The sequence below is a fragment of the Rhinatrema bivittatum genome, chromosome 2 (genome assembly GCF_901001135.1).
Source record: "Rhinatrema bivittatum chromosome 2, aRhiBiv1.1, whole genome shotgun sequence".
NCBI classification, from domain to species: Eukaryota; Metazoa; Chordata; class Amphibia; order Gymnophiona; family Rhinatrematidae; genus Rhinatrema; species Rhinatrema bivittatum.
The window spans coordinates 44287303-44302729 of NC_042616.1; the positions used below are offsets into that span (position 1 = coordinate 44287303).

Here is a 15427-nt window from a genome sequence, read left to right on the forward strand (position 1 = left end):
CCCCTCAGCCATCTCTTCTCCAAGCTGTTTATCATTTTGGTCACCCTTCTCTGTACCTTCTCCAGTGCAACTATATCTTTCTTGAGATGCGGTGACCAGAACTGCACACATTATTCAAGGTGCAGTCTCACCATGGAGCGAGGGTAAAAACAGAAGAAATAGATGCCAGATATTCTTTAAAAGTGTTTATTATAGTGGAGACGTGTTAAAATGCCCGACGCTGGCCGAGTTTCGCCACTCCTCAAGTGGCTGCCTCAGGGGCTTGCTGTTCTGAGTTTGGAACTAAATTGTTCGTAAACCAGTCTTATCTGAGGTACATTAATGGTTGGTGAAACATCCACAGTGGGGGCATATCTTTAATTATAAAGCCCGATCTTGTTTATAAAACGGTTTTTCTTTCTTACTGTAGGAGTCCCTTAGATCTCCGTGTAAAATGTATCGTTTTCGCCGTGACCGGATGTTCTGACTCCACAGGTTTAAACAAGTGGATAGAACATCCGGTCATGGCAAAAACGATACATTTTACACGGAGATCTAAGGGACTCCTACAGTAAGAATGAAAAACACTGCAATTGTTCATTGGAATAAATATTCTCACAGGCCAAACAAAACAAATATTCTTTATGCTTTTGATATGCCAATCCTTAAAGACCCTGGTTTGTTAACTGGGTAGATAATCCCCATTCCCTACTAAAAGCAGATATGGTAATATTATCCAAGATGAATACCACACATTGCCGAACTTTCTTAGCTGCCGCAGCAAACATATGGTCTTAAATCTAGCGGGACCTTAACTTCTCTCATGCAGGTGAGTTACAGATTCCACCAATCCAGAGGTACACAAACGATAGCTTTCATTCAACTACTCCCATGCAAACCAAATTTGCAGGCAATATTGTAAAATCAAATAGTCCCAATGCTCCAAAAGATCTATAATTAATGAATGATTGATAGCTAATATGCCTTGCTTTACCCCATCCATAAAAACCCTATGAGCAAAGAGTTTAGTCATACATCTACAAGTTTGACCCAGCAGGGAAAGTAAATTCAGTCCCAGACTTCAAAGTGAATCGTGAAAGGATAATTTTTGAATTTTGAATTTTTTTAAATTTTTCATTAAGGCGGCAACTCCATTGCTCAAGACAGCATAGTTCTTAAAAGGATCCCCCGACATGGACCCGTGTTTCGCCGAACGCGGCTGTGTCGGGAAGGACAGTAAATTTAAATGTGGAATTCTTTAACTAAAAAACAAAGGAAATTTTAACAGAAGTGAAATAGGGGACCAAATAAATATAGATGGCATACCATTGACTTATCTCCACCACCTCGCGGCGGTAATTTCTCAGAAATTCTGATCCGCAGGGAACAGAAATGGATTTTTAAATTGAATTGTCTATCACCCCACTGTTTAAACAATGAGATTGAGTGGCAATGTTTCTTTAAATTTTCATTTCTGTGTATTTTTCACTGTATAACCGTCTTTGCATTTTGATTGGCTAATGCTGCTCTGTGTTGCTGCGTTCTGATTGGCCATGTTTTTGGCACCTAAACTTCAGTCTCTTTAAACGCTGGGGGTTTGCTTTTACTGCATGCTCTCCTTGCAATTTGACTGTGTAAATGTACAGCGTGTTCAAGGTATGTTTCATGGTATGCTATCTATATTTATTCGGTCCCCTATTTCACTTCTGTTAAAATTTCCTTTGTTTTTTAGTTAAAGAATTCCAAATTTACTGTCCCTCCTGACGCAGCTGGGTTCGGCGAAACACGGGTCCGTGTCGGGGGACCCTTTTGAGAACTATGCTGTCTTGAGCAATGGAGTTGCTGCCTTAATGAAAAATTAAAAAATGATCCTTTCACGATTCACTTTGAAGTCTGGGACTGAATTTACTTTATTTGCATCTCCTTGATATTGACTATTGAATTACTGGAGTGCATTGTTTTTGGTCCTCTGTGCTGTGGTTTGGTTTGACCCAGCAGGGAAACATTTGCAGCCTATATAACAATTTAGGCAATAGAATCATTTTAAAACAGAACACTTCTACCAAACAAGGACAATGGAAGATCCATCCAAGCTCGCAGTTGTGGTTTATCTGAAGGAGATGAAATATTTAGCATATAAATAATCCTTCTAGCAAGAAGAAATTTTAATCCCAAGTATGTAAAATAGTGAGATGTCCATTTCACAAGGAAGTTCACTTTGCCAGTTTTCTTATGCCAAAGTATTTGAAGGCATAATTGATACTAAGGCAGCAAACCTACCAAAATCTTGAAACATCTGCAGAACCAAACTAAGAGATTCAGAGGGATTAGCAAAAAAAAAAAGAAAAGAAAAAGAATATCATCAGCAAATAAATGTATTCTTTGTTCCAAGGAACCTAACTGGAAGCCCTTTAATGCAGGATGAGATCTCTCCTTGATAGCCGGAGGCTCTATGGAAAGAACATAAAGCAAAGGGGACAACAGGCGTCTCTGTCTAGTTCCTCCTGCCAGTTGAAAAGGGAGCAAAACTTCACCATTGGTAATTATTCTTGCTTGGGGATTAGTATATAAAAGTTGATGCCACTTGACAATGGAATGATTAAAGCCAAATTTCACCAAAGTCCAGCGAGATCATCCCGTGCTGATTTATAGGTTGGGAGTCCCACAAAGCATGCACTAATCTGCGGACATTAAATACAACATGTCTATCCCTTCCATATCCATCTTGATCCCTGTGAACTAACGGATGAATTTTAAATTCCCATGCGTGCGTAAAATACGGCGGTTATGTGCGTGGCCGGGTCTTGCGCGTAACCCCCTTTTACGCCGGGCCCAAGGAAAGGGGCGGGGCTGGAGGCGGCCGGTACTGCGGCCATTTGCGCGTGCCGGCAGTAGGCGCGCGCAAGTTAATTCTGCTCCAATGGAGCAGTAAGCAAAAAAATGTAAAAAAAAAAAAAAAAAGCAAAGGTAGCACAAAGGGTTTAGGGGGTGGGGAGGAGAGGGGAAGAGGGAGGGAGTATGGGTAGGGAAGTTCCCTCTCAGTCCACTCTGTAATTGGAGTGGACTGGGAGGGAACTGGGAGAGGCCCAATCTCGTCGCCGAGCGTACTCTTCTAAAATGAGGCCCCCCTGCATGCGGATTATAAAATCCGGTGTGCATGTGCGCGCAGCCCCCGGATTTTATAACAGGCGCGCGCAGCTTTTAAAATCTGCCCCTTAATCTGGGACCCCTATACTTAGCCTTTTAGCCAAAACAGATGCAGGGAAGGTGACCACATAATCGCACATAGGTTTAATATATTATTTTATTAAAAATTAAACCAAACTAGGGGATAGCGAACTTCAAAAGATATAATCAAAGATTATTGCAGACACTACACATTATTAAATAATTTTTTATTATTATACATATATTATGATAATGATCGGAGGAAACCACAATCAAAATTTTAAGGCGTATCTTTCACCTTGATCATTGGTCAATAACCTCTATTTTAAATTTTATAAATACTGCTTTAGTGACAGTACTCTTTAGTGAATAATAATAATAAAATGCTTATTAATTATTCTTACTGCAGTATGAATAAGAAGTGCGTGAGATGGTGTAACGAACTGAATGAAACTTCCTGATGTAAAATCTAAAGTTCAGTGGTTGTTGTGACCTTATCGGTCCAGACTTCAGTAATTGGAAGTTCCATTCTTTTCGCCGCTGCCCTTGATTTGTTTATGGCTCGCAAGCCATTTAAGACAGAGACCACTGGGAGAATCAACTTTCATTGTGAACATGACTAGAAGATGTAGACAAAATAAAGAGATCATCATGATGACCCAATCAATTGCAAACCTATATGCACTTCAGCAATAAGGCGAAAAGAAAAAAATAATCATCAAGGTAAACCGCACATCCAGAGACAGTTAAATCAGAGAATTAACAGATCGATACTCTAAGACCGCGGTAGAAAGAGTGCGGCATTGCCAGGCGCACCCTTCCTCCCTGCACGCACAGTTCTCTTCACTTAGCGCTCGATACTCTCTTCTAATTGCATGCAAATGCATGCCACGGCTGCAAAGCCTTAGGCAAGCGTTAGGCCCGCGCAACCCATTTTACTGTATAGAGCGCCTATACAGTATCCTGGGTTCGCGGGCCTAACGCTTCACGGTCGCGCTGGTATCTGTTATTTCAAATGTCATTTCAAATGACATTTGAAATGACAGGTACCAGATGTTCCCCCCGATGCTCAGCAAACTTTCCCCCAGCCCCCGCTTACCTGCCCTGGCCCCGTCCGGTCTCCGGTGCAGCCCCAGTCCTGTCCCCTCCCCCCGAAGCAAAAAAAACCGAAAAAGTAGCAAGGCCGGGTGGCCGCTCAAGGCGGCCACCCGGCCGCCTTGAGCGCCGAAATCGGGAGGAAGGGAGAAGGGACTACCGTAGCAGGCCCGAGCCTTGCTACTTTTTCGGTTTTTTGTTTTTTTTTGCTTCGGGAGGAGGGGACAGGACTGGGGCTGCACCGGAGACCGGACGGGGCCTTGAGCGCCGAAATCGGGAGGAGAGGAGAAGGGACTACCGTAGCAGGCCCGATCCTTGCTACTTTTTCGGGTTTTTTTTTTGCTTCGGGAGGAGGGGACAGGACTGGGGCTGCACCGGAGACCGGACGGGGCCAGGGCAGGTAAGCAATGTTTTTACACTTTTTTTACACCATTTTTTACACTTTATTCCCGTTTTAATTTTCGAACACCACACTAACACCAAGTAGAGGGTAGCGGTAAACTAACACGTTAAGGCCACGGCCAAATGGGTTACAAAGGAGATAATCTGAGCGCGCGTCACAGTATCGTAGGGGAATAGCTAATTCCTTCATTATACAGCTAATTTGTTCATTTACATATCATATACATGCTGCGTGCGGAAAGGGTTATGCGTCTGTTTTAAGAAGCGCTAAGGATGCGTGAAACTGGAGACTGTATCGCTGGATTGCCTTACGCGTCCGAATTGTGCGCTCCCAGCACGTTACAGACGGGAAATCTTCAACCGCACGTTACAGTATCGACCTGTAAGTGATTCTCAACCGTGACCGGAAAGGAGGGAGCTCAGTTCCTCGTTGCCAATCAATTATCATGTCTTTAAAACCCCCTACGGATTAGAGTAAAAATCCACAGTGAACAGAGAGTTATGGTGCCGTATGTAAGACTAGAAGTTTCGGAATGATAACTTGCACAGTTGCCAACAATGCCCTCTCCAATTCCAATGTGAGAAAGCAGTCAAAATTGCCAAAAGAGAAAAAAACCATAATTTGAATTAAAAAAAAAAAAAAAAAGGAACATCTGTCCAAGCATATCTAGGAAGGGTTCATCCTGCTTCTTCGTTTGCTTGCAACTTCATTTTTTCTGTTAGAAAAAAAAACCTCACATTTTAGGGGAAAACGGCAGTTGGAACTTTCTCTTTTTTTCGAAATAAGGCCAAGCATCTCGGTGCCAGACTCCTGCGGGCCTCAGTCCCTTCATCAGAAAAGCCACTGAAAAGCATTAACTGCTTTCCTGCATACTTAAGGGCTTTTCCTTCTTGTCCACCAGACCAGGCCCGATGGAAGTTGAGGCTCCAGGCACAAGTCAGTGGGTTGCTGAGGGCCTGGGTCTGACTGCAGGTTCTAGGGTCGATGACTTCAACTTTAAGACTTGGTGGCCTGGTCAGGAGCATACCTGAAGCTCTTTCCAGCGCACTCTTCTCTCCAGGTGGAATCCTGTCGTAGGATTTCAATGTTATAACAAAAAAAAAAAAAAATCAGTGAATGAATTTTTTTTTTTAATAACAACCAAGCAAAGTCCATTTTTCTGCTGCTCTTTTTTTTTTTTTTGTTACAGTAGTAAAATTCCCAAGATAAAATAAAAATGAAAAACAAAAGGTCCTTACTTTATGCTTAAGGTTTCTGGTTTTCAGGGACTTAAATCTGATGATCTGTAAACTGAGAGATGAGCGGTGGGCAGGCATCGACTTTGTGTAACCGCTGCCGGCTGTGGATGGTCACAAGTGTCGGCAACTGCAAGATGTCGGTGCTGCCAGAAGCTTCTTTCTGGCTCCAAGGATCGCCAATCCCCCAAAACCAGAAGCTGCAGTTATGGAGTTCAATTGCAGTCAGTCAAGCTACAAGGGGACCCAACTAAGTATCAAAAAGTGTGGGAACTCTGTTGGAGATGGAGAAAAGACACTGAGGGTGGGTGAAAGGGGCCAATAACCTGTTTTCTTTTGGATGCTATGGAACTTGTGTGCACCTTTGAGCCACCAACCAAGTTATCCCGTCTGTCCTTGTTGTTTCTTTGTAACTCCCTCTGTGTTTGTTATTGTTTTATGTTTATTTTTTAATGATAAATGTTAAAGAGTTTGAAGAAAAAAAAAAAGTCAGACCAGCAACCAAAGAAAAACAATTGGCCAAGTCCCAACTACAGCAAGAAATACAGACGGTTCCTTGTGCAACCACAAGCAGATCAAGACCTGGCGCAGGAATGGTTAAGGAGAGGTTAACTAAAACCTAAAACCGAGAGATTGATAATTACAGCACAAGGCAATTCACAGCCATCCTTAAAAAAAAAAAATGGTAAAACAAATAAATGCAGATTCTGTAGAACAGAACTGGAAATGGTTACACATCTTATCACTAGATGGCCGAAGGCCTGTACCCAGAAAGGCACAAGATGGCTCAGTTCATCCAATGGAAACTGCATAAAACTATAACAACACTGAACCAGGAAAGCACTAGGATATGACTCTAAAAGCAATGTAGGGAACACACATTTTGTATTGACCTGGGCCCTTCCTATTCCAACTGATAAAATGCTTGATGCAAGAAAAATGAGCATGGGTGGTAAAGGAATAAAATACAAGATCAGCATTGTTGATAGAAGCGATGGAAAGAGAGAAGATCCTCAACTATGAAAAGATGCAATCAGAGACCAGGAAAATGTGGCAGAAAGCTATAGCCATCGTTACATTTATATCGGGTGCCCCCAGCCTGATAGACAACAGCCTGATCTCCAGTGTGAGCAAGCAAAGGGGGGATTGGGAATAACAGTATCTCCACCATCTGTCCCCACTACCCCTCCCCCAGAAGTGAATCTAGGGCTAGAAGGAGAGAACCTGGCATCTCCCCCATCTGCTGTTACCCAAGCTGTTTCCGAGCTGCTGCTACTAACCGCTCCTTCACAAGTGACAATTGAAATGTGCTGAGGCTGTGCCATCTTTGCTAGGGCTATAGGACGACTTTGCTGGGAAGGAGTGAGAGTGCTGGGATTGTTTGGAAGGAGTGGAAGTGATCAGAGGGTGGGGAGACTGCTGGGAGGGAGAGAGAGTGCTAGGGCCGAGGTTAGGCTATGGAGGGGAGTGTGTTGGGAGGGCATTAAGAGTGCTGACACGATGCGCGGGCCTGGATTTCAGGTGTAGGCAACATCGACAACTACCTCTGATGCCAAATTTTCATAGGCACAAGAGCAGCACCACCCTGCCACCCACCCGGGCCTGTCCTGTAGCGCTACATCCAGAAGAAAATTTAGCATGGGAGCCTGTGAACCCTCACATGCTCGTGGGTTTCCATGGTAACAGGAAGCCTGTGCAGAAGGAGAGGGCATGGCCTGCGAGTGTGAAAGGGCTTGCAGGCCATACGCTGGATCTTCTTCCAGAGTTGCTGCTAATGTTGCAGGACAGCTACTGCTGTAGGAGATCAGTGGCATGGGGAGTCAGATGGGAGTGGGGACACTGGTAGAGGATCTGGGAAGTGATGGCACAGGAAGGATCCCCCCTCCCCCTGCACCTTAGAAAATCTATGGGAGGGGGAGCCCTTCCCCATTGCCTGTGTGCGCCCATGTTTGAAAGGTTCTGGCTATGCTTGGAGGGAATGAGAGTGCTGGATGGGCAGGGGGGGGGGAAACTTACTGGGAAGGAGTGAATGCGGAGTTTGTGCTGGGGCTGTGACCCCACAAATGCAAATGTGAAACTAATTTTTAATTAATTTTGAATAAAGACATCTAACATTTTGAACAAAGTTTGAATCGAGCTTCCTTAAATTGAATCAACTGGAAAACACAACTGGAAGAGTAATTTGTGCTGTGAAAACACCAATAAACACACATCTTCAATATCCTCCAAAACAGCTAAATGCCTGAAAGATAAACATACATTTAGAATTTATAAGCATCTAGAGTTAAATGCCCTACCTATAATCAATCTGTATGTTAGCTCCGTGCTGTCAATTTTCAAAGTCATCCTGCCCTTTTTTGTTTTGTTTTTTTTTAACGTGGCTGGTGGCTTTTACAAGGTTTTTGGTTTCCTTGAGGAAATCTGCCGTGGGTCAGTTTACCTTTGCATCACATTCTTTTTTTCCTCTCATTCACATCACGATTGAATTCTGCCGCTGTTTTGGACAGGTCAGATCTAATTGATTTGGGCTCAGCCCTTGGTGAGAGCTCATTGGCTTTCCGTGTCCTGCAGTTCCATTTTTGGAGGGTGAAGAGTTAGGTTCCTTGTCAGGAGTTAAGGGTCTCCAGTTCTATGGTTTGGAATGCTCCTGACGGCCTCTGCTGTATTTTGCTGCAGTTGAAGTTTATGAAGATTTTAATTCCATCTTTGGAAGAGAGACACCCTGGAGCAGGAGTCGGGGGTCTTTGCAAAGGGCAAGCAAGGTAGGTGTCCGGCTGGGTGGAGGAGCAGGGGCAGGGTTAGCGTGAGAGTATCATGACATTGCCAGCATCCTGTTAGTGCAGCTGCAGCCAAATAAGCTTCAGTGTTATATGGAGACAGGCTGGTTGGCTGTATCATTGAAGGGAGACCCACCCTTCTCTCCCCACCCCCAGTGAAAGACACCGTGAATTCAGAGGGGAATCCCCTCCTTGGCCTACCCGGGCTGCCAGGTAGCCTAGTGATGGTCTTGATCAAAGGTCCCCTGTATGTCTTAATGTCCTCTTAGTTAAAAATAACAATGCAGAGACTGTCAGATATTCAGAAGGGAGATACTGGAAAGTCTGAGGCCTTGAATGTAAAAGACTAATTCAGGGATTAAAAAAACAAACAGTAAAATAAAAAAAATATCCTAAGGAGCCTCCTGGGAAATAAAATAAAAAGGGAAAATAACCACTACTATTAATGAATTTTCAATATTAATTCAGCTGCAGTTTATCTTCAGAGAAGCAACCTTTCTAATAAGGCATAAGATTGGCACGCACGTGGAATCAATTCAGATCCCTCCCGAGATATAACTATAAACACCAAAACTACCACAACTTCAGAGGGATAACCGTGTTAGCCTGGTGTAGTGAAAATGACAAGAGGCGAGTTGCACCTTGTAGACTAACCTATTTATTGAGGCATGAGCTTTCAAGGACAGAGTACAGGAGCTGGGTAAAATGTACATCACAATGGGTGGGGGGAGGGGGAAGGATACAGAACAAAGGTAAGGCACTGAGTATGTCAGGGCAGGGTTGTAGAAAATGCAGGCCACAGCTTTATTAACATCATAGAATGTTAAAAAAAAATCTCAAAGGGTTAGCTTATTAACCCAAAATAACCAGAAAAACATCCCAGCTAAAGCACCTAGTCATGATGATAGAGCTGTACTCTGCAGACCACCTCCATTAATAACCTCCAGCTTGGAGTGACGCTAAATTGAAGAAGCAACTGGTCCCAACCCCCCGCCCCCACCCCCAAATGACTCCTTGTGATGCTAGGCCATGTAAACACTGCTTCATAGCCCCCAGAACCCCCTTCATTCTACATTGGTAACACTCAGAGTCACAAACGTCCTGGGCCAACCTCTAAAACTAGAGGCACCTTATCCTTGGACTAATCCCAGGGGCTAAGAAAATAGCAGCATTCCTGCTAGCCGTAGCAAATCAAAATGCACAAGCCCATAAATCCTATCTCCTCAACTACTCATGGACAACTACATCAACTCAACCAGTCTCAACAGATGGGAGGGCACGAATACCGCCGAAGCTCTGGAAACTTGACTTCCTCCAGATGCTGACCCCCCTCACATCCGCTTTTGAAGTCTGCTGACAGGAAATCCTTCCTGTGGCAAGAATTAGCCAGGCAAGAAGATCAATTAGTCCCAATTAAATTTCCCACCAAATAGCTTGCTCAAATGACAGAAAGGATGGATGGCAGTGTACCAATGTAAAATCCTAAAAAAAATGCTTGGGTGCATAATGAGAGGAACGGTCAGTAGGAAAAGGAGGTGATATTGCCCCTGTGTAAGTCCCTATCGAGACCTCATTTGGAATGCTGTGTGCAGTTCTGGAGTGGAGTTGGTCCAGAGGGTGGCTACTAAAATGGTCCCCTGTCATATCTTAACCAGTCAAAGTAGGATACATCTCTGCACCCCAATTCCAAACAGATCTATCTAATAGATATATCGTTCAATATCTAATAGATATATCTTTCAATATCAAACTTCTGGCATTAGGAGGCAAGGATTGTAAATATTTATCCTAGCTCGTCAAAAACTCACATTGTTTCGGTATCCAAACTACCTTTTCTGAACATTTTTCTAACATGCACACTCGATGCACCAATATTTTATAACTGTGTCAGTTTCGGTGCTTCTGTATCTAACCATCTTTATAATATCATTTCTTAGTTAATAGTAGAAACTTTCTACACTACAACATAGTGGGGCGGATTTTAAGAGCCCTGCTCGCCGGTGAGCCTATTTTACATAGGCTCACCGGCGCGCGCAGACCCCGGGACTCGCGTAAGTCCCGGGGTTCTCCGAGGGGGGGCGTGTCGGGGGCGGGCCTGGTCATCACGGCGTTTAGGGGGCGTGTCGGCAGTGTTTTGGGGGCGTGTCTGGGGCGTGGCCACGGCCCGGGGCAGTCCGGGGCGTGGCCGCGCCCTCCGTACCCGCCCCCAGGTCACGTCCTGGCGCGCTAGCGGCCCGCTGGTGCGCGGGGATTTACGCCTCCCTCTGGGAGGCGTAAATCCCCCGACAAAGGTAAGGATGGGGTTTAGACAGGGCCGGGCGGGTGGGTTAGGTAGGGGAAGGGAGGGGAAGGTGAGGGGAGGGCAAAAGAAAGTTCCCTCCGAGGCCGCTCCGATTTCGGAGCGGCCTCGGAGGGAACGGAGGTAGGCTGCGCGGCTCGGTGCGCGCCGGCTATACAGAATCCATAGCCTTGCGCGCGCCGATCCCGGATTTTAGCGGATACGCGCGGCTCCGCACGTATCTACTAAAATCCAGCGTACTTTTGCTTGCGCCTGATGCGCCAGCAAAAGTAGGCCAAATCGCGCGGTTTGAAAATCTACCCCAGTGTGTTTTGTATTAAAGAGAAAGTCACATAGATCATCCCAGCAGAAGGTAACCCGGGTAATGCCACGAAATGAGCCATTTTAGAAAAGCGGTCTACAGTGACCCAGATGGTATTGTTGCCGTTGGATACTGATAAGTCAACAATAAAGTCCATGGCTACATGAGTCCATAGTTCACTGGGAGCGGGAAGCGGTTGGAGAAATCCCCAAGGACGGCCGACCAGTGGTTTCAGTCTAGCGCAGGTGGGACACGACTCCACGTAGGCCCGGACATCTTCTTTCATGGGGGCCACCAATAAAATCTTTGCAATGTGGCAAGCGTTCTGGATTGTCCAGGATGACCTACGAGCAGAGAGTCATGTGCCCATCTGAGTACCTTCTTTCTGAGTGTTCGGGGCACCACCGACTTCCCGGCTGGAACCATGTGGGTAGCAGAGAGGACCCTAGTAGGTCAATGATATGATGCGGAGTATCAGGTACATCTTCCGTTAAAAAGGAACGGGAGAGCGTGTCAGCATGGGTGTTCTTGTCTGCTGGGCGGTACTTCAAAAGTCAAAGCGGTTGAAAAATAGGGACCAACGAGCTTGTCTGTGATTCAGACGTTGCGCATGACGTAAGTATTCAAGGTTCTTGTGGTCAGTGTAAACTGTGATTTGATGTTGTCCACCTTCGAGCCATGGGCACAATTCCTCAAATACCAATTTGATCGCTAATAGCTCCTAGTCTCCTATCCCGTAGTTTCGCTCGGCGGAGAAGAAGCATCGAGAGAAAAAGGAACAGGGGTGTAAGGTGTGGTTGTCAGAATGTTGACTAAGGACTGCACCAACCCCGACATCAGAAGCATCCACCTTGAGGTGGAAAGGTCATTGGGGATCTGGGTGGCATAGACATGGCTCTTGAAGAAATGCTTTCTTGAGTTCCTTGAATGCATTCATGGCTTCTGGGAACTATTGAGAGGGATTGGCTCCCTTTCACGTCATGGCTGTAAGAGGCGCGGTCAAGGTGGAATAGTGATGAATGAATGATCTGTAGTAGTTAGTGAATCTGAGGAATCTTTGCAGAGCCTTAAATGCAGAGCCTTAAGTGCAGTTGGTTTTGGCCAGTCCTGAATATTCTTGGTTTTCTGTGGATTTATTTATTTATTTATTATTTTAAATACCGACATTTGATCTCAATTGAGATATCACACCAGTTTACATTCAGGTATTGTAGGTATTTCTCTATCCCCAGAGGGCTTACAATCTAAGTTTTTGTACCTGAGGCAATGGAGGGTAAAGTGACTTGCCCAAGGTCACAAGGAGTGACAGCAGGACTCGAACTCTGGTCTCCTGGTTCATAGTCCACTGCTCTAACCACTAGGCTATTCCTCCTCCCATTAAGTGCAGTTGGTTTTGGCCAGTCCTGAATATTCTTGGTTTTCTGTGGATCCATCTGGAACCCCTGGCTGGATACTACGTATCCTAAAAAGGGAACGGATTCCTGGTGAAAAGAGCATTTCTCTAATTTGGCATATAAATGATTATCTCTTAATCTCTGCAACACTTTAGTGATGTCTGCTTGATGACTCTGGAGGTTTTGAGAAAAGACTAGTATGTCATCTAGATACACTGCTACACAGCTGTAAAGCATGTCCCTGAAGATTTCATTCATCATGTTTTGAAATACAGCTGGGGCGTTGCAAAGGCCAAAGGGCATGACTAAATATTCAAAATGGCCGTCAAGGGTATTAAATGCTGTCTTCCATTCATCACCCTGGCGTATTTGGACCAAGTTATATGCCCCTCTTGAGGTTCAGCTTTGTGAATATTTTGGCTACTTGGAGTCCATTGAGAAGTTCAGATATCAATGGCAACGGGTAGTGGTCCTTCATAGTGATCTCATTTAAGCCGCGGTAGTCTATACATGGACGAAGGGAGCCATCCTTCTTACCCACAAAAAAGAACCCATCTCCAGCAGGAGATTTAGAAGGTCGAATGAAGCCTTTCGCCAAGTTCTCTTGAATATAGGCGGACATCGCCTTGGTTTCTGACAGAGAAAGTGGGTACACCCCTTCCTCTGGGAGGTTCGGTATTGGGTAATAAGTTTATGGCGCAGTCAAAAGATTGGTGAGGTGGTAGAGTGTCAGCTGCTTTCTTAGAGAATACGTCTTGATAAGAGGAGTACTGCAGAGGTAGACCCGGAAGGGAGGTGGTAGTGGTCAGGCAAGGCATAGGAGTTACCACTTCTAGGCACTTTCCATGGCATGACTTCCCCCATTGGGACAATTGCAGGGTGCTCCAATCGAATTGGGGTGTGTGCATTTGTAGCCATAGCAGTCCGAGTACCACTGGAAGTCTTGCCTTATGTAGGACCAGGAAAGAAATGGTCTCCGTGTGCAGAGATCCAGTGTGGAGTCGGATAGCCTGAGTGGAATAAGAGACCTCACTTAGGTAATGGTTCGCCATGAATAGATGACAATAGCAGAGGTGTGGGTGTCCGAACAGTGGGAATTCGTAGGTGCTCCATGAGTTGCCTGAGTATGAAGTTCCCACCAGCACCGGAGTCCACTAGGGCTAATGTGTGGAATTCGAGGGCTTCCGAGTTAATGGAAACTGGAAGTGTTAGTGGAGGAGATGGAGAGGTTAGACCTAGGAGAGTCCTCTGGCGGATCCTAGGTCTACAAGTTTCCCGGACAGAGGAGAGGAGGGCACAGCGTGACCAGGTTGTCCGCAGTACATGCAGAGGCCCAATCTTTTTCGATAATGCTTCTCTTTAGCTGATAGGTGGCTGCGCCCTAGTTGCATGGGTTCTTCCTCCTCAATACTGGGCACGGAAGTAGTCTGGGTAATCGGCACTGGATGAGACCGTGCAGCCCCTGACGGCATCTTCTTAGTACCTTTAAGCTCCTGCGACTGTTGACGCAGACGGCGATCAACACGTCCGGCTAGTTCAATGAGAAAGTCCAAGGTATCAGGGAGCTCACGTGCTGCTAGTTCATCTTTGATGCGAGAGTTAAGACCTTCCAGAAAAATAGTCCTCAGGCAACCTAGGTCCCAACATAATTCTGAGAACAAGGTTGTAAACTCAATAACATAGTCAGTCAAAGGTTTGGTACCTTGTTGTAGATGTAAGAGTGCAGATCCAGCGACAGTCTTGTGAGTGGGGTCGTCAATCACAGAACGAAAGAGAGTAAGGAAGCCTGTCAAGTCATTGAGAATTGGATCATTACACTCCCAAAGAGGTGATGCCCAGGCCAGGGCTTTCCCGTCCAAGAGAGACAGTATGTACGTAGTTTTGGACACTACGTCTGGAAAGTAGGTAGGTTGCAGTGAAAAGTACATATAGCACTGATTCAGAAAGCCCCTACATAACAGGGGATCACCTGTAACAAGTAGGTGCTGGCAAGGGCATGAAGAGTCATATAGGCAACGCATGTGAAGTGGAAGTGGGCTTGACAGGCATCGAGGCAGAGTCCAGTTGAGAGCTTAACTGACTGATAGCATTAGCTAGAATCCCTAATGATCTTTGCTGGTCAGAGAGTGGTTGGGCCAGGCCAGGGATGGCCTGGATGGCTGAGACCTGAGCCCGGTCCATGGAGTTAGCAATCTGTTATGTTTTTGTAAGAATGTGAACCGTGGGCTGAGGTGAGAGGTGTCTCGGCCCACAGGGAGGAGCCCTGTGGGCCTCACTGTTGGTAGGCGCAGTCTCAGTGGCGTAGGACACAGCTAAAGATGGAGACTTTATTATAAGAAAGAAAAGCAGAGCCCACGGAGCGGGAGATGTAATAAAAGTACAGTTCTGAGCAGAGGGATGTACACAGGGTGATACCTCCGATGTGAGGATCTTGTAGTGGCCCACGGAGCGGGGTGCGCCAGGGAGTCCCTTCTGCAGTGAATCAATACCTCAGACGTGAAGATCTGGTAGTGGCCCGCGGAGCGGGGTACACCAGGAAGTCCCTTCAGAGGTGATGATGATGAGGAAGTCTGAAGTGCAGGAACTCGAAGACGATCCTGTAGAAGATGAGGTATCACTCTGCAGCGCAGGTATACTGGAGCGACTCCTACTGAGAAAGACATGGTAGTGGCCCGAAGCAAGGGGTACACCGCAGAGAATCTTCAGTAGGGAAGGTGTCGTTGAAGTTCGTACTAAAGTACTCATGGGAGGTAGTTCCAGGAGAGTGTCCCGAGAA

The 15427-nt window shown here is 45.7% G+C and overlaps 1 protein-coding gene across 1 annotated transcript in view; it reads left to right on the forward strand.

Moving 5' to 3' along the window:
• Window positions 1-15427, forward strand: part of LOC115085947 (oocyte zinc finger protein XlCOF6-like) — a 1095473-nt gene that overhangs the window by 186360 nt on the left and 893686 nt on the right. The gene's annotated exons all lie outside the window — the stretch shown is intronic.